This window comes from Apodemus sylvaticus, chromosome 16 (genome assembly GCF_947179515.1).
Source record: "Apodemus sylvaticus chromosome 16, mApoSyl1.1, whole genome shotgun sequence".
Lineage (NCBI taxonomy): Eukaryota > Metazoa > Chordata > Mammalia > Rodentia > Muridae > Apodemus > Apodemus sylvaticus.
In genome coordinates, this window is record NC_067487.1 from 88,583,957 (window position 1) to 88,611,624 (window position 27,668).

The 27,668-nt window shown below is 39.4% G+C and overlaps 1 long non-coding RNA gene across 1 annotated transcript; it reads right to left on the minus strand.

The window, feature by feature from the left end:
• Positions 1 to 9,277: 9,277 nt before the first annotated feature.
• On the minus strand, positions 9,278 to 17,912 carry LOC127666996 (uncharacterized). Its single transcript, XR_007973762.1, has 3 exons — positions 17,801 to 17,912; positions 12,174 to 12,256; positions 9,278 to 9,385 (listed from the first exon to the last, which is right to left on the minus strand). It is a non-coding gene; the product is annotated as an uncharacterized LOC127666996 (long non-coding RNA).
• Positions 17,913 to 27,668: the final 9,756 nt, after the last annotated feature.

Here is a 27,668-nt window from a genome sequence, read left to right on the forward strand (position 1 = left end):
CCAGTAACTAAACATTATTGTCTCCCAAGATAGGGCTATGTAGTTTAGATCAGATCTGCTAGAAAAGTCTTTCTCACAATCAACTGAAAATAATTCTCTGCTTTTGATCCATGAGATTACATAAAGGGAATCTGGGGAAATCTTACAGTGTGTAACAGTATCCACTGATCATGCAGGGAAGCAGGCACTTCACAATAACCTGACTCCAGATCTAGAGCATCTGCCAAATTCTTCTCACCACAACAGGTACTGAAACCACAGATAAAGGCATAAACTAAAAATAGTATCTGTTTTCACATGTCTATACAATGATGCTACAGAAAGAAGATAATATGTGTATCTTGTAAAAGAAATCTTAAATTTTATTAGGTCTCAGTATTTTTATGATCAGGAGAAAATGCAAAATGTGTACACATATACATTCACATTTATATGGACACATGCACACACACACACACACACACACACACAGAGAGAGAGAGAGAGAGAGAGAGAGAGAGAGAGAGAGAGAGAGAGAGAGAGAGAGAGAGAGAGAGAGAGAGAGAGAGACTGATATAGGATCTTAGATTACTTTGGATCTCTATGACTGAATTTCTGGTTCTTATATATTTCATGCGACACGTTTTGGTCCTTTCCCTATGTTGCTGCATCTCCTCTGAATCTATACTCAATGGAAGAGTCCTGGCTGATAAGCAGTAAAGTGATAGAATCTTGCCATCTGGGGTGGATCTGACACCCAGAGATCTGATCATACTAAGTGTGTGATCATAGAACACAACATAGGAGAAGAAACCACCTCCCTAGATGGTGAGAACCATACACTTCTAGACAAAATTCCAGAACAAGATTTGCATAATTTACCTTTTGTGCCAGTTTGTCCTTTGCATTCAGATCTCTGACTGAAAGTTTGTAACTGACATTGATAAAGGACAAAGTAACAGGGAATAAGCATTAAATAAGCTAATGAGTTTCATAATTTGTTCTTTTCCTCATGTTACTGGGGATAGAATTCAGAGCCTCAAGCATGCTGCTCTCACACTCTGACCCTGAGGTACACACAAGTCCTACTTCCTTAATCTTCTCCTGAGAGTATTAGTATACCCGGATATCAGGATTATGGGACAGAAAGGAATAGCATCTCAGAGACAGTGAATGATCAGATTTCAAATATGAGAAAACTTATGCTCACTAATCCCAGAATCATAGATATTTGGTTATTATGAATTTCTAAGAAGGGGGGTGATGAAGATAAACTGCCAGGAGGGTAAGGAAAAAACCCAATCAGTGCTGTGTCCTGCCCGAAAACACGGCCTTGATTACTTGCACAAAGATACATACACAGAAGAGAGCTGTGTCCTGTCTGTGGGCATGGAGCCCACTCTGTAGACAATTGGATATTTATTTTAATCCAGTAGGTGTCAGTGTGAAAATCCCAATTATGAAATGAGAAAAGGCAGACTCACAGTTGCACACATTTTCCTCCAAGTCCAAGTTTCCTGTCTCTCATGTCCACCTTTCTCTCCACCTTCCTCCTTTCATTCAATTTTCCATTACTCATTTACCTTCTCTTCTTCCTTAGATCTCTCTCCCTATCTCTCCCTCTTTATCTTTTCCTTCTTGCCTCTCTCTTTGCCTCCTATCTCTCCTCTCATCTTCTCTGCACAATGTTACCATTCTCTTTTAGAAACTGTGAACTAATCTTCCTTTTGCAATTCATCATTTTTATCTTTGTCCTCCTAGACCTTGTCATTCCTGTCCAAACTTAATGCCCTCTAGTTTCTTATTTTGTCCTTTCTTTCATTTCTATGTCTTTCTCCCTTGTCTTCCATCCACATTTTCTTTCTGTCTGTCTTTGTTTCTTCCTTTCTGTCTTTCTTTCCCTCCTTCCTTGTTTTCTTTCTTTCTTTGCTCATTTTTCTTTTATTTATCATACTCCTCCTTCTTTTCCTCCATCTTCTCAATGTCCTTCCATCTCTACTCTGTGTCCTCCTTCTCTTTCCCCTGTGTGTATATAAACATCTTTGTCTCAATGTCTCTGGATCCCTTTCTTGTACAATGAATTCTTGCCCATTGATTGTGAGGAACAAGAGACAATATTCTAGAACTAGTGTTAGCTTGTACCTTTAGGACATCAAGTGACGAAACGTATTATAAAAGAAAGCATATTCATTGCTTGCTGAACACTACCTTGCATAAAGAATTCAGAAGAATATAACATTGGGAAGGAAAAATCATGGAAATCTCAGTGTTTCTTCTGGAATTTCTTCAATCTCTGCCCCTTAAAGTTACTTCTTAAGAGGTTGTCTTAAAAACCAGCAGTGGTGTCATTATGTCTTTTAAGAGTGCTTGGTGATCATTAGAATATGCACATAAAAGGAAGGCTTTCATAGCAATCAGTTAAGACATTCTGAACAAAGACAGTTTTTAAATAGTTTTGAGACATTGGTGATTCTATACTTGTAAATTCCAGACTTGAATCTCACATACTTACTCTTTATACTTGGGGGCACACACCACAGCTATGGATTCAGGGAGCACCATTTGATATCCAAAATATGTGTGCAGTTCTGCACTTGACCAGAAGGCTGTCTGGGTTTGATCGGTCTGAGAAGACAAAAGAAGCAAAGAATTCTAAGTTAGCCCAGCCAGCTATGCTTGATTCACCAAGGAAGGGAGGCACAAGGAACATTAACAATCTGTTCTCTCCTGTGATTTCCAAAATCCTTGAATGTAGACTGCCATCTGTCATGTGCAGCAGTAATGTGGAACCATCTTTTTTGTCCTCCTAATTCATAATGTTCAAAATGTACTGTGTTTTTCTCATTTAGTGCCTTAGTGTTTTCATTTTTGTGAATCAACACCATGGTCAGTCCAACACTTATAAAGGATAACATTCAATTGAGGCTGGCTTATAGGTACTAAGGTTCAGTCTCATCATCATAGCAGAAAGTATGATAGCATTCAGGCAAACATGGTGCCTGATGAACACAGAGTTCTACATCTTGTTTGAAAGGCAAAAAGGAGAAGAATGTTTCACAGAAGAATGTCTCCTCCTCTCTTAAAAAGAGGAACTCAAAGTTCATGCCCAAAGTGATACACTTTCTAAAACAATGCCAATACTACTCCAACAAGGCTATACACCATACCCTGCCTGGGACAGGAGTATTCCAACCACTTACTTTTATCTTGTCCCTCAGGACAAGGCCCTTTTGGTCATCCACGCTTAGTTAAACCTGATGTCTAGATAGTAACTATTCCAAGTTTTGTCTTCACTTCTAACCCATCTCTGCTTCTTTCCTAACAACAGCAGACTGATTGCTTCATCAATATTTCTGATGACTGCTTCAACAATTTTTTGGGAATGCAGCTGTTTATATTGAATCCTGCCCCTGAGACCCATGGGATTTCTCCCTATGTGACAAGGAGCTACTTCTGTCCTTCTGATGTGGTATAGTATTACTGTCATCTGATCATACTATGTCTTTTTCCATTACTTTTCTTCTTCCTTCACTGGGTCAGCATATGTAAAAACCCAGCAAACAATTGCATGCATGAATGGTGATAAATCTTGCAGATGTTAAACCCTGAAAGCCAGTTGTAAAAGTTACATTTCTACCCATTGCAATTGAATCACTCTTAGAATGGAAGTGGTGCACATGTAAAATGGAGGAAGACATGGTGAGAGCAAGAGGGGTTTCAATCTTTGAGGGAGAAAGTGAGAAATTTGGAGCAGGCTTCTAGCAGATTCTCATTTCTTTCTCTAAGTTGTGTATAAACATAGATTCTTCCTCCACGAGCCATTAAACAACTGTGTTTATGTATGTATACTCACACCTAAGCTATCATTTAAAATATCAAGCCTTTGGAAATCTAAAGTGAAATGAAAGAAAAATTAAAAAAAAAAAAACAATAAACAAGAAGAAACCATGTCCAAACTATTTCACAGGTCCTATATGACAGTAATCCGTCAACCCATTCCAAAAGAGCAGCCTTCTCACTTCAAATTCCCCTAGATTCTAGGGCCTAGATGCCAGCTTCAGTATGACAGTTATAACAGAATCCACAATGGCCAATTTCTCATCAAGTGACTTTTGTTTTGAGGCACAATATTACTGTTCAGTCAACATGGCACCAAATTCAGTAACTTTCAGTTTATCCTCCTGAATGCTGGGGCTCTAGGAGAGTGACAGTATACCCAGTTTTTGATGACATTATTGAACATTGCAGTCTCTGTACACCATGGATTAAAATATCCCCAGAACTTCAGCAGGTTCCATCCTGAATTCCTGATTCCTGTGTCCCCATCCTGTGGCTTCGGTGAACCACATATCCAGTGCCCTTTCATCCTTTTTGCTCCTTCATCCCCACTGTGTTCCCTGATTTCCTTATTAGACATTCACCTAAGGTGCCAGGAATTGTTTCTCTTGCAGCCAGTTCTCCATATTTACTGAGATCATGAGCCACCTGCATGTTTAACTGCCTCAAGTCCCTCTCTAGCCTTCTCACAACATCCTCCCAATATTGATGTTGTAATATCTCACAGGTGCCTTCAATTCCACTTTATAACTGCATCTCACTTTCAAGTTCTGTCCTCTTCTACAAACCCTACTCATGTTTATGAGATAAACACTGGCCCCTCCATGATCCCAACTGATATCCTGCCCTGTCTCAGACTCCTCAATCTCTATCCCTATTCCCTGGATATCTGAAATCCCCTGATCAGTCCTACAAACACACACACACACACACACACACACACACAAGACTATCACCCTCTTATCATCATTCCATGGTATCAGCTCCCAAACCTCACCTGACTTTCCCTAACCAAGCAGCTTTGCATCTCCTTCATTTTAGGTTCTAGAGTATGGCTTTGATCACACCATAATTTTGCTCAGAATAACCCACAGAGTTTTCCCTCTACTCAAAATGGCCACTGTTTTTCCAGGCCATCCAAGACAAGGGATGCCATGGTTCTAATGACTGATATCAACACATATCAGGCATTGTTTTCCAATACATACCATAAATCCTAGCCAACAGAAATGCTCACCGATACAGGAGGTCAGTGTATCACTCTTCAATGCTATCTACCTCCCCTCTAAAATCAAGAGATGTATGCTGTGCATGTGCAAATACTTGAAAACCTAGCTTGTAGGATCTCTTTGTTGGGCACAGAGGACGTACTTCTTCATAAATACAAAACACAACCATTAGAAAGGACACTCTTGGCTTACTTAAGTTTCATTTCTACATCTTTTAGGTATGTGGTCTGTACAGACTGTTTTAATACATCCTGCTAAGCAACCATTCTCCATGCAGATTCGTATCAAGTTGGAACATTGAAGAATTACTCTGAGTAAGACATAAAATACAAGGAGCTGTAAAAGTACTAGGAAATGCTCCTTTCACTTGAACTGCTCACTGTTGACTGTATATGGTCAGTGATAAAGATCTGGAATGGATTGACTCTTTGCAGAGCACTATTTAGGCTGGCTGTTTCTAAGAGAGAGACAAGAGGTTCCCCAGTTACCGAGTTCCATTTGCTTACATGGATCAATCCTAATGTAAGAAACCCCAGTTCTTCTTATATTAGGAACTGATAATCCTTATAGCAATAATCTTGGGCTCCTTTCTGGAGAGGAATGATGCTATGGGTAACATGATATTCCTCTTCAACCTGCCAGGAGAAAACAACTTGTCACAACTCTTGGAGGACTCAGACCCATTCTCTCACACACACATGACCCAGACCACACCAGTGCATGCATCTCATTGTTCCTACTATCTTTAGTGTTTCAAAACCTTGGGTGCTATTGTGCTTTGTTGAGATACAGTAAAAAGGAAAAGATGTTGAGTAGAATCAGAGATATTCATCCTGACACCTCCTGGTCCTAGGCTCTTTCCTGTAGCAGTCAGCAGGTCTGCTCAGGTGTCCTGAGGTGTCTTGATAATTTATACTCCAAAGCTTACCAGTGTAGGTACTAAGTCAAGGATCCAAAAGCAATTCGTGTTTCCTTTTCTCTTTGCAACTAGGCACCATTTCTCTATTCCTGCTTTATGCCTCCCTGGCTGCCTTATGCTTTCGGTCTGCCTTCTTTATCCTTTAGGTAATATGGCACTCAGACTGTGGAGCTGATTTGAGCTTGTAGGAAGCCTTCAGGCTCATTGTGTGAGTGACTAGAATTATTGGCTCTAGCCCCCAACTAGAATGAAAATTTCTAATTATAGTATTGAACCACATTGTTCATTTCCATGAACTCTGAAAAGCAACCAAATACAGTCATCAAATTCAAGATGGCCAGTCCTTGTCACCCACAGTTCCCTCTGGAGGGTGATGTGTGTGGTATATGCCCTAGATATGTTCCCTGACAGTCATGGAAAAACAAGGGGGAAGAAACGGCCTAAGATCAGGAGAAGTATTCATATCTTTACCAAGGCTCCATGTAACACCCCACATTTCTTGATTCCTCTCTTAGTGTTCTTCCTTTCTGAGGTGAGGAATTTCTCACATACATCCTGAGGGAGAACCAGCAGGTGCAGGTCTCTTCCCTTCTGAACTCTAATGAAAAATTTAGAGAAGTCTGTGGTGACAGGGCCTGGTATCTCTGAGCAGCACTCAGTCAGTCAGCCTGGGAGAGAAATTTAAAGTCATTGTGATTCTTTCCTTCATTCTGCTCCTGATAATTAATTAGCAGGAAGTTTTACTCTAGGTTCTGGCTATTGGTGTCTGGGAGATGGGGCCTTGGACTTTACTGTCAGCTTAAGTGGATAGAGCAATGTTTCTGGATGTGAATCTGAGATGATTATAAAATTTCTATGTGTGTGGAAGGATTCATTGGACAAAGTCTTCTAACTGAGGTATGGACCATATGCCTCCAGGGATCTAAACAGTCAGAGAATAGGAAAACTTCTGCTGTGTTTCCCCAGGCAGAGATATGTCTTCTCTATTCTTAGTTCATATCTCCAGATTTTTTGGCCTCTGGATTCTAAGATCTGGACATGTGTTTTCCTGTGTCCTGCTGGGATTTTCCTTAGGCACAGTCTCACACAAGTGATTTACAAGGGCCGTGACTTCCAGACATAGAATCAAACTGCAAGTATTTCATAGAATCCTCCTTTAAGAAGCCAGCTGTGGGCATGCTCAATCATATGGAGCATTTACACTCGAGCTGTGAGCCTGTGAGAAACCCCAACAGATAATAAGAGGTTGCGTACAGCAGAAAGCCAGTCTATTCTCAAGATCAGAACATCAGGGTATATCCACAATAGTGTAGTATTGTAGGGAAAAGAGAGACCCTTGTGGCCTCAGAACTTCAAGGCAAGCTCAGAAGTTTTCTTTCTTGCCATCAACTCATAGACACATCCAGAAATATTTCTACGTCTACTCAAGGTGACAAGAGAGTTAGATTGTCAAGACTGAAAAAAGAAACACTCATCACAGTAGGTTTTGTTACCACAGCATAGTGAGTTGATCCCTGGTAGCAAAATACTGAATACATGGCTGGAGATTGAGTATTCTCTGTGGGCTCCAGCGCTCCAGACTTGAGACACCTGTCCAGCATCTCTGCCTTACCTTACTTATGAGCTTCAGTTGAACTCCTGTGTGACTGACCCAGAAGAAATTGGAACTACTTCTACACAAGGCTTGTCCAAGTCAGAAACCTGTGGTAACTCACCTGGCCTTTCCAAGGTGCGTGTTTCTGCAGCCTCTTTGGAAGCTGCTGATGTGGCTGGGGCTGCTTCTTCACAGGCTTTCTTTCCTGAAGACACCACTGGTGGGCTGAAGGTCCTTGTTGTTACTGAAGAAGGCTGAGCTTCCTTTTATGCTAATGGTGCTCCAGGGCCCTCCTCCCCAAATTTGTTTCCTTCAGAACCATCCATTTTTCCAAATGGGTAGAAAGCCCATTTGAATAATCCCCATGTTACTAGAATATTTCTTATCTCCTCCCAGAAGGCTGCTGTTTGGTGAAGTTCCTCTTTGTCCTTCTGTAGGAAGGGAAAATTATTTAGGCCACTGCTTTAAATCTTACAAGCAAATTCTTGTCAGCCCAGATATTAACCAAATGTAGTTCTATTAAAGTCTGGCATCTCAGTCTAGGACCTGTATCCCTGGTGTGTTTGAAAATCCATTCTTCTACTTTACTCATTTCCTGTTTTCAGTAAAGCTAGGTCTGAGTCTTCTCAGTATGCCACTCCAGTGTGTGTGTGTGTGTGTGTGTGTGTGTGTGTGTGTGTGTGTGTCTTTGCTTCATATGCACATTGCATGTGGAGCCCTTTTATTAAATAACACACTCCACTGACACAGCACAAGACAGTCCTGGGAACAGACTTAGTAGGTGACACAGAGTTTTTCTCTCTCCATGCTTCTCACACTGAGTTTCTCTGCCAAATAGCTTAGATATTCTTCCAAGTATTCCTTTAGTAATTCCCTTTTCAGGTCCTCATCTCTCCTAAAAACGTGTTTTGTCCTCTGCAATACCAAACCAAAATGGATAATTAGAACAGTTCTAATGTCATCAAAAAGACAAAGAAAATGAGTTAGCAGGGCAGCAGTATCTCAGTCATGACCTGAACGCCATTCCCTGCCATCCCCTGCTTTGTACTGAAATCCTGAAGGAGAATTTTCATCCATTCCATCTAGTGTCATCATCTGTGGCTTTTCTGTGACTAGCCTTGTACTACTCTTTAGATTTTTGGTCACCCACATTGAGAATGAAAACCTACCTTGAGGATATTTGATCTTCTAAAATTCTCTAAAATCTCTTGGTACTTTTTTTCTGTGGGGATTTTTCTACATAGAGTCTTAACAGAATAGAACAGAGAGAAAGCTGTGCAGAGAAAATTATGTGTCTAAATGAGGACCTAAGGAAATTTGGCCTCTGTATACTTGGTTTCACATGTTTCTCATATTTAAAAAGGTGCACGCTGACATCCCACATCCATTTCCATCCCTTGGCCTGGAAAGAGAATATCCACAGTCTTCCATTAAAGTGGCACATTCAGCAAACATTCAACTGTCAATGGGCATTGCTAAAGTGGCCTAGTGCCACTCTCACCTCAGCACTCAGGAGGAACCAGATGGACCCACAGAAATTTGAGGAAACTGGTTGTCCTCATAAATTTGAAACTAGAAAATAAATAGTGTTCACAGTCTTCCATTCCCAATCACAATATGAATCTTTGTCCACATAGAAGGTTTGTTTATTGCTTACCAGGAGTGCACAACCTCATCAGATGTCATCAGGTAATGACTAGACACCGGAAGGTTCTTAGTTCCTGGAGGTACTGTGCTGTTGGCACCTAGTCAGATGATACACTGAAAGATGCTGGTGAACTGCTTCAACCCTCAGGTCTGTCCAAGATTCAAAACCGATTCACAAACCTGTCAGAAATTCTGCTTAAGAAGAGGATATGACCATAAACTCAGTCTAAAAAACTGATGTCTGGGTAATTATATGACTCCTTAGTAAGAGTGATTTATTTTTGGAAAAGAGAAGAAATAATGGGAGATTTACTATAATCTCAAGAGAATGCCTTTATTTTGCTGGAAAGCACCAGTGGAAACCCAGGAGAAACCTTGTTCTAGGAGTTATAAAAGAAGGATAATGCAAACTGTGGTACCTGAGCTCATCTGTAAACCTGAGCTTTATCTTTGTAGACAAGGAAGTGTTATGTCTGCTCATCACACAGGCTTCAGAAGTTCAATAAAATCATGTCCAGAAAACCCCTCCCCAGTGCCTGAGCTCCTCAGAGTCACGTGTATCTCCTTATATTCTGTTTCACCTTTCAGGGCCTCTTATGGTTGGTGAGACTTTTCTACCATCCTCTTACTATAGGTAAAGCACACTTGTCAGTCACTGAGGCTGAAATAGTTATTTCCTGGTGACAGCTCTGCTTTCTACTTTTTATTCTGCCTACCCAATATGATAGCCAGTTTGAAAAAAGCCTAACTGTGCTTAACAACACTGATGCCAAGTAGTCCACAATCCTCTGGTGACTGTGGAGCTATAGGAAGCCATACCTCTCTCCCGTGGAATTCACTGAGCTTGGCCACCCATCAGAGACAAGCCAGTGACTTCTTGAGAGGAGATTTGGAAATCAAAACACCTCCCAGATCAGATACACCCTGCTTTCTGGCCCCCTTTTCTTCTACTATGATCTGGACCATGTGTGCACAGGTTCAAGAACTAAGTCTACTACCAATAATATTCCTTACTCATTGATACCACCACCTTTAGTCCTCATGTCTTTGAATTGCAAGAAAAAGCCTGTGTGTGAGCTGCCAGAAATCTGACAAAGAGATGACAGCCTCAAGTGCCATAGCTTTCAGCCAAGGAGAGAACCCTGAATAGAACAACAGGTTGAACAAGGGAAGAGTTCCAGGAAAGGAGTAGAAACTGCAGGTTCTCATGTGAGAAATTTGTGATAGAGCACAAAGATGGCTTTTCCTTGTCCACATTTATCTAGGTCGGCTGCCATTTTGAAGAAGTTTTTCCTAAGGCTCATGTAAGAAGCCAACAAATAATTGTTGTTGATTTCAGTGTTCTGCTCTAGCGCACTTAAGATTTGGAATCTCTCTTGTGGAGGTAGAGTGACATTATGATGTCTGAGGATGTTCTAAGACAGAAAAAAAAGACAGGAAAGATCAAAATCATTGGTCAGGCCTGCCGTCCATTCCAGATCTCTAGCGCACGTGCACATGCATGCACATAAACACACACACACACACACACACACACAAACACAAACACATACACACAGTTCTGTGCATCTGTATTGCTGCATGTTTGTGTTGGATTCACAGATCTCTTTTGCTAAAGAAATTAGAGTGAATAGAACCCCACAAGTGGTGTTTGAGTTTTATGAATTTGGTAAATAATCCCACCATGGGATTTCCTTATTATGGTAATCAAGTGGTAGGCTTGGGATTGGGATGTCTGTCCCCATTAAACATGTAATGCACAAGAGCTTTCAGGGAATGCTCAACTTTAGGAGCTGTCTTACAAATAGCCTATTTATTGAAGTGAGAACCAGAAAACTTCACATAGCTATGAGTGGTTCTGTACACATAGAAACGTAATGCATTTTCATGACCATGAGGAAGGAAAACTCAGTTTCTGCTGTCTAAGAAGTTCAGAGGAATGGATACAGAAAATGTGTTAAATTTACACAATGGAGTCCTACTCAGCTATTAAAAAGAATTAATTCATGAAATTCTTAGGCATGTGGTTGGAACTTGAAAATATCATCCTGAGTGAGGTAACCTATCACAAAGAAAACACACAGTAATCACTTGCTGATAAATGGATATGAGCCCAAAAGCTCAGAACACCCAAGATACAACTCACAGATCACATAAAGCTCAAGAAAGAGTAATATCAAAGTGTGGGTACATTGATCCTTCTTGAAAGGTGGATCAACACACGATGGCTTACAACCAACCGATAGACTGAGCATAGGTTCCTCAATGGAGCAGCTAGAGAAAGGACCCAAAGAGATGAAGAGATTTTCAGCCCCACAGGAGGAAGAAGTACCAACCAGTATCTCCAGAGATCCCAAGTTTTAAAACACCAAACAAAGAGAACCCATGGCTCCAGCTACTCATGTAGCAGAGGATGGATATTTCAGACATCAATGAGAGGAGAGGCCATTGCTCCTATGAAGGCTTGATGCCCCAGTGTAGGGGAATGCCAGGTCAGGAAAGTGTGTGGGGGATTGTTGGTAAACGGGGAGGGGAAATGGGATCGGGGATTTTTGGAGGGGTAACAAGGAAAGGTAATAACATTTGAAATCTAAATAAAGGAAATAGATACTAACAAATAAACAGAAAACAAACAAACAAAAATGTTCAGAACCTAATCCTGAGAATCCTCAGTAGGCAATAAAACAGTTGAGTAATCTGAGCACTTTGAATCACAGCATTGTGAATGACTTTCTTGGGTCAGAGTGTTTGAGCACAGAGTGCAATGCAGTCTAAAGACTAACTGATAAGGGCATTGACCTGTGTTATCTAATCCCAGTGGCAATATAAAGAAAAAGTGATATATGTCCACTTGGGTGAAAACATTTGAGGATCATTAGTATAAACACAAAAATAACATTTACATTTTAAATTTGTCTCTCATAATTCCATGTAAATTACCTTCATTTGTAACTGCATTGAGACATACCATATTTGTTGTTCCAGTAGAGAAAGATCCTTTCTTCTGTAGATTCCATTGGTCTGAGTGCCTAGGTATCACTAGGTTCCCACCTGTCACAAGTTAAACAAGAAGCTAGGAAAGGAGATCCTTTCCTTCACTGGGAATTAATGTTATATTACATTAATGTGGACACACTTCCCAGGGAGGATGTGGATGTGACAGGTGAAGGGAAGATCAAGATTAATCTTTCAGTCATTTTTACCTCAGATAAATCCCTGTGCAGGATTAGATGTAAAAGGACTTCAACCTGATTGCTGAGAAAGTCTCAAGCCTCCTCTCTCAACACTGCTGTTGCCATTGGTCTCTGAGATCTCACTAGATCACCCATTTAGTTGTGCTTGTAGGATCATAGGATCTTTCAGTGCATTCCTCCAAAGATTTCTAAGTTTGGCTTATAATTCAGTGCCAATAATAATCTGTCATAGGATATGATGTATTACTGAGAAAATAGATATTATGGCTTATATTGAGCTGTTGAGTAACTGTAGTTAAAAATGTCTCATACATTTATTATAAAATACTTAGAACTTTAAGTGTCTTAACACAAACCAATGACAAATGGTTGAAGTAATTGATTTGCTAATTAAGCTGATTTCAAGATTCCATAATGTGTAAATTTGTTAACTCTTAATATTGTATCTGCCTAATGTTTGGAACTGATAATTTTCATTTAAAATATTTTTTAAAAAATTAATATTGAAGTATGAGTATCAAAAATTCTAATTTTATACTTTTGATATTCAAAAGTGTATCAAGAAATCATTCAAGGATAACTGAGATATTTTAAATAAATTCTGTTATGTATGATGATACATTTTATTTCATTGTTCTTCAGATAATTGGCAGCTATACCCATTCTATTACTTGTCTCTTTGAAACATTGCAGCTGTAAACATGTATGTTCAAGTATTCCTGTGAAATTATTTTGACAACAGTTCTCTTGCCTTTTGGCCAGGAATTGCAGCTAATGAGAATTTCTTCCTGGGATAATTAATTTCCCTGAGCACTCTCTTTTCAATTAAAGTTGAAGAAAGGTATATAATAATAAATAGGGACTGTTAAATACGTTTTGATGATTTATACACCTTCAAGTTGACTGGAATCATCTAAGAAATCGTAGAAGCATATTTCTGGTTATATGTGTTAGAGACTTTCCAGGTGGGATTAACAGATGCAGGTGTTCCACTCTGAATGTGGGAACTGTGTGTCCCTTGACCTGGAAGCTGAGGTTGAATAAACAGTAGCAAAGGAGATAGCCACCAGAGAAGTACATCCCTTCTTCTTTTTTGCCTTTCTGCAAGGCTAAAATGCTGTACTCCAGCATACTGTACTCCCAGCCATGATGAACAGAATCTTCCTCCTATTGGAATGCAAACCCCTAAAGCTCCTTGGAACCTTTCTCTAACTCCTCTATTGGGGACCCTTTGCTCAGTTCAATGGTTGGCTGAGAGAATCCCCCTCTGTATTTGTAAGGTACTGGCAAGGCCTCTCATGAGACTGCTATATCAGGCTCCTGTCAGCTAGCACTGTTGTCATGCACAATAGTGTCTGGGTTTGGTAACTGTATATGGGATAGATTCCTATTTGAGGGCAGTCCCTGTAAGGTCATTCCTTCCTTCTCTGCTTGACACTTTGTTTCTATATTTCCTCCCATGAGTATTTAGTACCCCTTTGAGAAGGATCTAGGCTAAAGGGTCTGGAAGGATGTACCAAGTTGACAGTGAAAGACACAAAAATGAACTAGAGCAGCTACATCAATTTCAGACAAAGTAGGTGTCATTTATATAATAACATGTCATTACTTAAAGCATAACATACATGCTTTTCTTACATTTTGAAGGTTTACAGTTCCATGATGGAGTCACTGGAAGTGTTGAGTTCACGATCTCATTCATGCATGGCAGCTTCTTGCTGTCTTTCTACAACCATGAAACGAGCTCCTTGTCCCTCTCTGGACTGTTATTGGTGGTAAAGTGACCCAGAAGTGACATCACTGCTGGAATCCCAGCTCTCTCCTGGCAGGCTGTGCTCAGAGGGCAATGAAACCACCCAGCTCCAGGGTGCAGATGGTGAGTGGAAGGATCCTTTCCCAGATGCTCTACTCATCTTATGTCCTGTGACTCTCCCACAGTTCTTATTTTAGATTCGCTGTCTTTATCCATTTGTTACCCTATGTTCTAATAAGGACTCTTGGAAAGGCTCCTATTGTCTCACCATTATAGTACTTTGAACTTTGAACCAGAAGTTATCTGTGACCCCAATATGAAATACAATTCTCAACATCCATTCACAAGTAATATTAGACAGTAGTGTGGGCCAACTGCATTTCTTTCTTTTAAGAAGTTGTATTCTATTTCATTATGATAAGTAAAAAGCAAATTTCCAGTAATTATTGTTAAAATATACTATATATATATATATATATGTGTGTGTGTGTGTGTGTGTGTAATTCGAAATTGATTGACTAGATTGCAACATTGAAAGATTATATATACCATAACCACAAAAATATGTAAAAACTTTGGTAGAAGTAAAAAAAAATCATGATTGCTTGAGTTAAGGACATACTGGTAGAGAAGGAAAACCCTCCTACTTTGTGACATATTTGCATATGTATTTAATTGGACTATAAAGGTGTTAGAAAGTGAAGGAAATAACCTTATATTTGTAGGGTTTTTTTTTGAGATTTCTTTTCTTTTATTTTTTTTAATTTATTGATATATTTATTTACATTTCAAATTATTTCCAATTTTCTGGACCCCCACTCCCCGAAAGTCCCATCAGTCCCCTTCCCTCCCCCTGTTTTCCCACCCAACCCTTCCCACTTCCCTGTTCTGATTTTTTAATTTTTTTAAATACATTTTTTTAGTCAATATATTTTTATTTACATTTTAAATGATTTTCTCTTTTCTGGCCCCCCACTCCCCAAAAGTCCCATAAACCCCCTTCCCTCCCCCTGTTCTCCTACACGTATGACTTTTTTATTGCCTGTTGACATTTCTGTGATCTGACGTGTTTGTCACTACTTATAGTATTACCCTCTCACTCAAAATCAGCCTGCAGCTACATGCTTTCCAGAAGCAGTCTGTTCTGCCCAGCTGCTCTAAAAATCAATCTGTCTATAAAAAGCCAGCCTTGCTAAGGGTAATGCCAGCATAGGTATTTCTTTCCCAAGCTGAATGAGAGAACACAGACTTTCAGGGTCTAATTCTTTAAAGAAAGTAAATATACACATAATAGAAGCTCCAAATGCATCATTATTTACATTTTTATATTTTATATTTTTACCATTTTAAAAGGTACAATGGCATCATTAATTGAATATACATTATGTTCTGTAACTTTCCCCCTGTGCCCATGTCCTCAAGGATCTTTCCCAGTTTCTCTTGAATATGTTGTGGAAAATGCAAAGACTGAAAATCAGACATTATGCTGGCAGAGAGACAGAGATACATACAGAATGTCCAACAGACAGGCAGACACACACAGAGAAAAGAGAAAGAGACAGACAGAGAGAGCAAGATAGAAAGAGAGAGACAGAGACAGAGACAGAGAGAGAGAGACAGTGCGAAAGAGTAGCACCCAACTCCATATGAGATTTCTCCATTAAATACCCCTCCTCAGAGCTCAGGAAATCCTGAAGTAGAAAAATAAGAATAAATAATATACTTTCCATAGGATAGACTAGACACAAGGAGAACAAAGCGTTCTAAGTCAACTGATCAAAACTTATTTGTATACACAGACACCGAGGCAGCAAACATAGGGTGTACTGGGGTGTACAAAGTCTTCCCAAAACCTACCTTACACTTTAGTATTTTTATGAGAATCCTAAATGTGTAAAAATATGTCTCAGTTTCTTGTGTCTTCTCTTGAGCTCTTTTCTTCTATTGGTTTGCCAAGTCTTACTTTGTTGAGGTTTTCAGTGTGGTAGCCTAAGTTTCATTCTTAAATTCAATATACAGATCTAAAAGAAACCACCTTCCTGAAATTATCTGCTGACTTCCAAACTTTTATCCCTTTACTGATCAATATTGAACACACAAACAAACAAACAAGCAAACAAATGTTAAGTATCTTAGATGAGGTTTAGAGAGATGCTTTAGTGATTATGAGCATGTACTGCTCTTGCAAAAGACCCTACTGAAGTTCTGGTACCTCATAAGCTGGCTCACAACCGTGAAAGTGGAAGGTAACATTAAGCAACATCTGAAATTGTCTTCTGACATCCACATTTGCATGCTGTGTGCAAATATCCTCCCATTGTTCAGGTGACATTCCTTACTGTATATGAAGGTGTATCTCTATATTTTCAATTGTTAAATCTGTACTGATAAAGACCTAAGTGATGGCAGGAGTTTGATACTGTCATTTCTGAACCATCACTGTGTTTTAGATTTTACATTTTGCTGATTTAAATTTTGCTGTTTTGCTCAAAACAGGAATGTCATTGCCCAGTGGCAATCCAAGAAATATTCTGGCACTGCCTTATTGCTGATTGCTAATTATAAATATCTGACAGCCAATAGTCAGGTCAAAACTACTGGGGTTGACCAGGGCAGTAGACAACAGAGGGGACAAAAGCAGATGCAGGAGTATGAAAAGATACTGATGGAAACAGAAGATAGGGAACAGAGCAGTAAACAACAAGACCCAATTGCGTAGGTAGATTTTTGTACAACTTGAAGTTTAAATGAGCTATCCCATTAAAATGCCTATAGCTTTGACCAATACAGAAATCTATGTTTTAGTTCTCCTGTAAGCTGCTCTGTGAAAAGCCCTGCTTTCATCTATGCTTACAACAATACATACCTGCAAAACAATATGTGATGCAGCTTCTTGGGTGTATGGATGATTAAACTGATAGACAATTTCATGGTTTCCTACATAGAGGAATCCAGAGAAGCTTCCATCCCTCTTCCAAACACAATGGTCCTTCCTGCCTGACAAGTGTAGCCCAGCCTTCTCACATTTCTCTCTTGCACAAATACCCTTTGAGCCTTGGTAACAGGCTCTCAGGGCAGCAATAGAGCCCCTGAGAACAAAGTCTTTGATTTATTACTCGTGCTGTATGCATAGAGGCAGAGAAGGCACACACAGAACTAAGTACACATGTATGAATGCTCACATCTACAAGCATAATCTCTCACTCATGGAGACCCTCATCTCTGTACATACTCATGTATCACACACAATTGGAGAAACCTGTGACAGAGAGGCACATGTAGACACACATACTTCAAAGGGTTTTTACAACTGTATAGCCATTTAATCTACTGTACACTTGAGAAACTCCCCTGAGCCAGCAAGAAACTGGACTTGTGTGTTAGTTCATGATAACTGTGGCATCCACTGCTTCCTCCTTTTTCTGGACTTCCATCAACCACTGTCCAATCATGTTCTCTTTCAGATATCTCTGGATAAAATAGCTAAGGGTCCTGGAATGCAAACTGCATGACAAGTGTGGTTGCCAATCTTTCAGACTTGTATATCTATCAAGATAGCAGTGTCACAGATGGAGGTAGATGCATAGTGCTCTCACAAGGCAGAGAGGGGAGAGGCATTCAACAGAAAGCAACAGGCATGCCACTTACTTCATTCAGCTTAGAATCTCTGTCTCCACAGTTGGCTCCAGTCAGTCTGTGGAAAACTTCATCCCTCTGCTCCCTCGGAATCTCTCTTGACCAATTAAAGGTAAGTTGTCTAAGAGACATGGCAACACAGCTTGTGAGCAATGAGTATTTCTTTATGGTCACCTGTCCCTTTGCCTAACTGTGAAGTATCTTTTAGGCTCTGGTTCCTATATTGATGATTTGTGAGGTTTGGTTGTCCAGAACTTGAGCATGCTATATTAGTAACTCAGGCCTAAATAGAACATCAACATCACTGTCACTCAAACCTCACTGAAGCTGAGGCAAGAAAATCATGTGGCCAGCCTGCCTTATATGGAAATTCTACCTCAAAAAATGCATGATTGTCATTCAGAAATGTCACTGCACCTGACATCTCATAGACTACAAATGCCTCTTACTATGCTAACAGGAAAATGTCAGCAGCAAGGAGGATAAACTGCTCTGAGTTAATGAAATCACCTGCGAGTTTCTTTGCTTGTTGATGGAGAATCACCAAAATATCAGCACATCCCTCCTCTCATCTCTAGAATTGGCTTTACTTTTGATCAGGTCTAACTATGTAATCCAAACTACCTAGACATCTTGGTATATTTCTCCCTCTATTCCAAGAAGCAGGACTTGAGATGTAAGGCAGAATAGCATACTTTTTGTCTTCTGAGTGACTTACCTGATTAAAGAATAGGAAAATTGGCAAATTTCCTACCTTCCATTATCTCCAACAGGTCTTTAACTTGTAGCCACAAGGTCTCTCCAGAAAACACATTCAGAGTCTACAACATAAATACTATTATTCTTTCTCTGGTTCAAATTAAGGACAGCTTATGTCTGAATAGGAAGTCCATACACAACTGGTTAAAATATTCCATGTTCTCCTTCTCTTGCTGTCTTAGCTTTTTCAGGGACTTTAAGCTTCCTCTAGAACTCCACACTCTCTACTTACCCATGGGTTCTCTGCCAGATCCCCCACCTGACATCCCTTGAGGTACATGCATCAAGATTGAGGAAATCCAGGCAGGCTCTTGAGCACGTACATACTTATAGAGTTCTAGGTTTAAGGATTTCTATTTTTTCTCAGAAGACTTTGTGTATGTGAATTTTTGGTCTATATGTATGTATATGAATTCATTACTAGAGCCAAGGTTACCTGAGAAAATTAGAAATTGAGTAGAGAACTTATGAGCAAACATATGGGAGCTGAGATCAAATAGGATCCATATTGAATGATATTTTTTTTTTGGAATGAGCCATGTCTGGAGCCTCACGCTGTGTCTATAAATTAATTTGTACTCTACAGAGCATTGGAGATCAGAATGCTTTGTGTCCTCCTCATGTTTTGATCTAGGAACATTTACAAGTGATTACCTGGCCCCTCAGCCTAGTCCTGTACTTATAGTACCACCTCACTTACAACTCTGCACTGGCTAGCAGCAAGTCAGTCTGGGGATTGGGTTGTGTCTATGTATACAGGGCCAGCTGTGATATGAAAAGACATAATTTGTGTCTTCACTTAGACCAACAAGCAAGGAGAGGTGAGAATCATAGGGAAGGATCTAATAGGAGAAGTGAAGAAAAAGTGTGTGTCTGGGACAGATGTGGACTGGAATGTAAGCATTGCAAAAAGGACACTTAGAGATTCACTTTCTGTACTCATCTAGGCACCGACATGCAAAGGGACCAGTGGTAAGAAAACCTCGTGCTGTAGTGATGGAACAGTTATCAGTGTGGCATCCTTATATGATGCATTTTTGAGTGCAGACTTGTGGAAATAATTGAGAGTTCATTATTCTCAGATTGCAATGGTTACTGAGACCCTGGCTGCTCTTGAGGATCCAATAGGAATCACCCTGTCCACAGGCTTCAATATCCAAGCTAGAGACCATGAATCTTAAGCTAAAGGGAGGACCCTCTGCAGTGAACACTTGCAGCTTGTTTCAGCAACTGATGATTGTGATCAAAAAATTCAGTCCCAGGAGTGAGAAACCCACTTTGTACTTTTATTCAGTGAACCCTGAAGCTACATAAACAATATAAGATAGTACTATTTCTCTTGGTTACATACCAGAAGTAGATGGTAAGAACCTACTGTTGAAGAAACCACAGTTCAGTCTTGGTACATAGAGAAATGAACTGAGTCTGGCAGACATCTGACTGTTGCCTTGCATTCTCTGTGAAGTGTGGTGCTATACATGGGAGAAAAGTCATGTTCTGACTACTAGTGGATTTTATATGCTATTATTCTAACGTGCTTGGTAGGATATGCCTACAGATGCAATCATGACAGTCTTGCTATAACAGTAACCAACACTTTCTGGTTAAAATTTTGTCCATTAGACAAGATGGAATCCATACCTAGATCTTTAATCTGGTCCTAAACCCACACTTGGTACATAACAGATCATGAAAAGACACACTGCTGTCATTTTGGACATACTTTCAAACTGCTTCCTGAATGTGTTCATGTTCATAGATTAGTCCTACTTTTCCCAGAGGTCAGAGAAACTACTTTTGCAAGGGGATCTGTCAATGTATAGACTAATTTAATCTCATTTTTATTATGATTACTCTTATTGCTACTACTCTTATTATTATTATTATCACTGTTATTATTATTTAGATGTATACCTATTTCCTTATTTACCTCAAGTTGCTGAGAGCAAATGTTAAGTGTTTGACCCCAAATGAGACATTTAAATCACACAAATACACACCAGACCTAACTACTCAGAGGCTATAGTATAACATGACCTAGAAACAGTATAAAAGGTGGAAGATGAGGAGGAGTGCTTTGAAAATGTCTGTTCTGGACAGGATAAGCCATTGCACTCATAAATCCCAGGGGCTGTGTTTACTTGCACTATACCTTTAAAAAGTGAAGTCCTTACAGCATTTTGTCATACATATTAAAGAAGCTCCTAGTCCAGCTTTATAAGAAGAGGTACTAATATCAAGTGTTTTTGGTATGAGGAGTCATATTTCTTTAGAGGTATGGAGTAAAGAATTTGTCCAGCATCCGGGACACCACAAGGAAGACATGTAACACACCTGATTATACACAGCAGGTTTTTGGTTTTGTTTTGCTTTGTTTTGTTTTGTTTTAAATAGTACATGTGCCTTGGCTTTCAGGCACAAGGACCTTAGCACCATGCCTGACAAGCAGAGTTTGATCATGGAATCTAACATAGTAGTAGAAAATACCTGATGCCTTCAAGTGCTCCTGAACTCGAGAGAACCTCTAGCATATGTACTCTAGAAGCAAAACAATAAACACATATACAGAAACACACACACACACACACAGAGAGAGAGAGAGAGAGAGAGAGAGAGAGAGAGAGAAACAGAGAGACAGAGAGACAGAGAGAGAGAGAGACAGAGAGAGACAGACAGACAGACAGACAGACACAGAGACACAGAGACACAGAAAGAAAATAAATGTACATTTAAAGGAGACATGATAGTTAAAGAGATTTTTTTTAAATTGGATTCTGTGTAATTTGCGAGAAACATCAATGTGTTGTGATTAGCTTCACTTCTGAACAGGGCCGAAGTCAGAAGCATTGACGAGAATAGTTGACCACCCACAGGTCATAGTGAGCTTCTTTCTGCCAGTATGCCAACAGCAGTGAGTTTGTCCTGCCATCCCTTGTTCATGACAGTATCTTTGTGTGAGGTGGATGCAAGTACTATTCTCATTGATTAGGTCATGAAGAATTCAGGGAAATCACATGCTGTAGGAACCATGCTCAGGTGAGCACATTACTCTGTGTAGGCTAGACAGATTTCCCTGGTGTATTGTCTTGTGTTTTGTGGCAAGATTGTTGAGTCAGTAGTATATCCATCAGGACAACTTGGTTGTAGGACTGGACAAACTGGAACAGGTGACATGGTGTATGAGGAGTGGAGAAAGTCTTCCTCATCTTATTTATGTTCTATAAATGTGACAAATTCCACAGGGCTGTAGTCATCTTCTCTTGTCTTCCAGGGTTTGAGAGGTGGTCACTTTGTTACCAAAGTTCTTTTCACATCTGTGATGAACTGAAGATTCAATATGCAGTGAACATCACAGAACAAAGTCAGCACTTTAATGGTATAAGCCTGACACAGCATCCTCAAAGGTTCTTCAGGAAGCCTAGCAGAAACACACATCTCTAGCATATTTTCCAGAAAATACAACTTTTTCAGTTTTCCATGATGTTGCAGTACCAGACTATAATAATCTCATGTAGGGAGACATCATATCATGCTGTTTATACTAGAAACTAAATACTGGTGATTGACTCATGTCAGATTAAAGTCAATCCAAAAGCAACAAAGTTTCTATTTAGTCAGAAAATTCTCTTTAGTCTTCAATAATCCATTTCTCTCAGGGCAACACTCTGAGTAGATGAAAAATGTAGGCTGATGTCTGGGACCTTTGAGGTGATTCCCTTCTGCAGTTGGTTAGTGAGTGTCAGAAATACAATCTCTCCTACATCCACCCTGTGACAAATGATGCAGACCAGTTTTGGGTGTACTGAATCCTTACATACAATGTATGTTCATGGTTCATGGCCAAAAATATTGTCTTAACCTCTTAATATGATTTATAACAAAATCAATTTCTAATTGTTATGAAATCCTAATACACTATTTATGTTTAAATAAACCTCATATAGAAAATATAAGTTTTCTTTTGGCCACCAAGCATAACCATCCAGACTGGTACACATATATGATGTAGATTAAACATTCAAGATATAGAAGCAACACGTATAACACATTGAACATAACAGATATGTATACCACCGTACATACATATAACACATTCATATATTTAAAACACTCAGAGAGACATACATGTACACAAGTGCTCACACACACACACATTCTCTCTCTCTCTCTCTCTCTCTCTCTCTCTCTCTCTCTCTCTCTCTCTCTCTCTCTCTCTCTCACTCACTCTCTCTCTCCCACAACTGAGGTGTTTGGGATTTGACTCATCTCAAATCTGTGACAGTCACCATGATGTCCCAGGAGGTGACATGACTGCAATCCTGCAATTGGAGTAAAGGAAATGTGGATAAGTCATGGAAAACTCCGAATTTGAAACAACTTATACTTCTTATATTATATGAAAATAAAGTCTCATGTTATCTAGGCTACACCATATATCCTAGAAAGCACAGAAGGATCTTGGTGTTATCCTCCTGACTCCTGCTCTGCCGAGCTATGTTATAGTCAAGCAGCAATTTGGCAGATTCCAGAAGTGGAAGTTCTGGAACTGAATCCAGGGCCTAAAGTTTAAAACACAAGCAATCTCACTGCAAAGCCCTGTCCCAAGCCTCTAATGTAAAAAAGGTCACTGTAGAGCAGTAGTTCTCATCTTAAAGGTGAGATTATCTTGTTGGTGGCAGCTATGGGAAAGGGGCTGGGACCCAGTACTCCTCCCTACTTCTCCTCATGATCAGAGTCTGTGTCACTATGTATCTTGACAGATATTTTACAGAGTCACTTGCAAAGTATTGCTTTATTAAAAGGATCAGTAAGTCCAGTGTAGTATTGGAGTCATTGTATAAATCAGATGATAAAATTTATCTAATAGTCTTTGAGGAATGCTTAAATATAGCATACAAAAACATGAGGAGTACTCAGTCTGACTCCGTTTGGCTACATAATGTCAGATAGCTTTAAACTCATGATTCACCTGCTATATCTGTCCTGCTGCTGACTTTGTCGATATGTTTTACATTGGCCAGAAATAGAAAGGATCATTACAACTTGGAACCTTGGGAGTAGATTTCCAGGTAATTTTTTATAATCATGCAATCTCTTTCAATTTTCCAATTCTTAACATTGTTATGTTACAAGACAGAGCTATGTAGTTTAGAACACATCTGTTCAGATTTTCTTCCTCCCATCTGGCTGAAAAAACCTCCTCTGCTTTTGATCCATGAGAGTACTCAACTGGGAACAAGGGAGATGATAAAATGTGTAACAGAATCCACTGATCTTATACGGAAGCAGGCACTGCACAATCACCTGACTCCAGATCCAGGGCATCTGACAAACTCTTCTCAGCACTACAGGTGCTGAACCCACAGATAACAGGCTTAAACTGAAAATGGTATCTGCTTTCACAAGTCTACACAATGATGGTACAGAAAGAAACATAGAAATATACATGTTTTACAAAAGAAATCTTAAATTATATTAGGTCTTAATTTTTTGTTATAATCAAGAGTATAATGCAATATATATATATACACACACATACATACACATATATATTATGACACACATAAAGCACACATACGCAGAGAGACAGAGAGAGACAGACTGACTGAATGACTCTTGGAATTAGCAGTCTGATATAGGATCTAAGTTTAGTTTGGATCTCTGTGACTGAATTTCTGGTTATTATATATTTTATGGGACAGATTCTGGTCCTTTCACTATGTTGCTACATTTCCTTTGAATCTAAACTCAATGGAAGAGCCCTGGCTGATATGCAATAAAGTGAAAGAATCTTGCTATCTGGGGCTGATCTGACACCAGAGATCTGATCATACTAAGTGTGTGACCAGAGAAAATAATATGGGAGAAGAAACTACTTCCCTAGAGAGTTAGAACCATACACTTCCAGACAAAATTCCTGGTCATAATTTGCATAATTAACCTTTATTGCATATTTTTCATTTGCATTCAGATCACTGAGTGAGAGTTAGGTAATGACATTGATAAAGCATTAAATAAGCTAATGCTTTCATACTTTGTTCTTTTCCTCATGTTACTGGGGATGGAATTCAGAGCCTCAAGCATGCTGCTCTCATACTCTGACCCTGAAGTACACTCAAGTTTTGCTTCCTTAATCTTATCCTGATGTTATTAGTAAGCCCAGATATCAGGTTTGAGGGACAGAAAGGACTAGCATCTCAGAGACAGTCAATGACTAGATTTCAAATATGAGAAAACTGATATCCACTGATACCTGCATCCTAGATATTTGGTTATTGTGAATTGTTAAGAAGAGGGTGGTGAAGATGAACTGCCAGGAGGGTAAGGAAAAAATGATGAACCCAATCAGCACTGTGTCCTGCCTGAATACACGGCCTTGATTACTTGTACAAAGATACATACACAAAAGAGAGCTGTGTCCTGTCTGTGGGCGTGGAACCCTCTCCGTGGACAATCGGATATTTCTTGTAGTCCAGTAGGTGTCAGTGTGAAAATTCCAATTCTGAAATGAGAAAAGGCAGACACAGTTGCACACATTTGCCTCCAAGTCCTAGTTTCCTCTGTCTCTCTTTTCCACCTTTCTCTCTAACTTTTTCATTTGTTTCTGTTTTCTTTTAGTCATTCTTCTCTTTTTTTCTTAGATGTTTCTTTTTTCTTAGATGTCTCTCCCTCTTTCTCTTTTACCATCTCATCTCTCTTAAAACCTCCCATCTCTCTTCTCATCTTCTTTGCACAATGTTTCCCTTCTATTTTAGTAACTGCGGACTATGTCTGCCTATTGTAATTGATCATGGTCCACGCTGTCCTCCTCCTAGGCCTTGACATCCATGTCCCAGTTTTAATTATCATCTAGTTTCATAGTTTTTCTCCTTTCTTTTTTTCTTTGATGTCTTTCCCTCTGATCTTCCATCTACCCTTTCTTATTTATTTATTTATTCATGTATTCATTCATTCACTTTCCTTCCTTTTGTCATACCCCTCTTTCTTCTCCTCTCTCATCTCTGAGTCTTTTCCTCTCTCCTCTGTGCCCTCCTCCTCTTGCATCTTTATCTATATAAACATCTCTGTCTCTATATCTCTGGATCCCTTTCTTGCATGATAATCTAAGTGGACAGAGGAAGTCAACAGTAGAAATATGTAGGAAGAACAATGTAGCAATGAGTTAGGTCTGTTTAAACCAATAAATGTGAGGGAGAAGGGACAAATTTCTAAAGCCAGAAATTTTGTTCCTGTAGTACATCAAGTCTACAAAAAATATTATAAAAGAAAGCAGGATGATTCATTGCTTGACCAATAGTACCTCTCCTGAAGAATTCAGAATAACACAGCATTGGGAAATAAAAGAACTGAAACTCTTATACAGTGTTTTCTGAGGAATTTCTCCAATCTCTGCCTCTTGAGGAAATTTCATGAGAGGTTGTCTTAGAAATCCAGCAGAGGTGTCATATTATCTTTTAAGAGTGGCTGGTGATCGCTAGAATATGCACCTTAAAGGAAGGCTTTCATAGCAATCAGTTAAGACATTCTGTACATAGACAGTTTTTAAATAGTTTTGAGTCATTGAAAATTTTGTAATTCTAAATTCCAGACTTGAATCTCACATACTTACTGTTTATACTTGGGAGCACATACCACAGCTGTGGATTCAGGGAGCATCATTTGGTATGCAAAATGTGTGTGTAGATCTACACTTGAAAGAAATGCTGTATGGGTTGGATGGGTCTGAGAAGACAAAAGAAGTCAAGAATTGTAAGTTAGCCCAGTCAACTATGCTTGATTCACCAAGGAAGTGAGGCCATGGATCATTAACAATCTGTTCTCTCCTGTGATTTCCAAAATCTCTCCATGCAGACCCACATCTGTCATGTGGAAAACGAAAATTGAATCATCTGCCTTGCCCTGCTACATCATAAAGTTCAAAATGAACTGAGGAAAGGAAAACTCATGCAAAATGTAAATAAATAATATATCTAATAAAAAACACAGTAAAGGTGCTATGGGCATGGCCTAGTGCCTGCTTAGCATGCATAATAAAACATCATAAATCAAAAAGGAAGGTTTTCTCCTTTACTGCCTCTGTTTTCAATTTTGTGAATGGGCACCATGACCAATGCAACATTTATAAAGAATTTAATCAGGGCTCCTTACAGGTCCAGAACTTCAGTCCATTATCATCATAGCAGATAGCATGGCATCATCCTGGCAAACATGGTGCCAGATGAGCAGAGAGTTCTACATCTTGTTTGAAAAGCAAACAGGAACATAAAATATCACAGGAAGGAAGAAGGGTTTTGGAGTTCATGCCCAAAGTGAAACACTTTCTCCAATAATGAGACTCTACTCCAACAAGGCCATACCCTCTAATAGTGTCACTTCCCTTTGATCATCCATGACTACTTAAACCTGATGTCTAGACAGTAACAATTTAAAGTTTTGTCCTTCACTTCTAACCCATGTCTGCTTCCTTCCTGCCAACAGCACACTGATTAAATCATCATTTTTTCTGATGACTACTTCAACAATCTCTCTGGGAATGCAGCTGTTGACATTGAATCCTTCCTCTGAGACCCATGGGATTTCTCCCTATGTGAAGAGGAGCTACTACAGTCCTTCTGATGTGGTACTGTACTACTCACACAATCATACTATGACTCTTTCCTTTACTTCCTTTCCATTCTCACTGGGTCACCAGATGTAACTACCCATCAGACAAATACATTCATGAGTCCACACTTACAGATAGTAATCTTACAGAGAGTAATGGTTGCAGCCCAGTTAAAAAAGTTACATTTCTGCCCAATGAACGTGAAGTACTGCTAGAATTGAGGAGGTTCTCATATAAAATGGAGGAAGACATGGTGAGATCAAGAGAGGTTTCAATGTCAGAGGAAGGAAGGGAGAAATTTAGAGCAGGCTTTTAGCAGATTCTCATTTCTATCTCTAAGTTGTGTATGCATATAGATGCTTCCACCTTGAGCCCTTTAACAACTCTATTTATGTATGTACACTCACAACTATGCCTTAATTTAAAACATCAAGCCTTTGACAACTAAAGTGAAATCAAAGAAAAATTGAAGAAAACAACAAACAAGAAGATACCATGTCCAAACCATCTCACAGG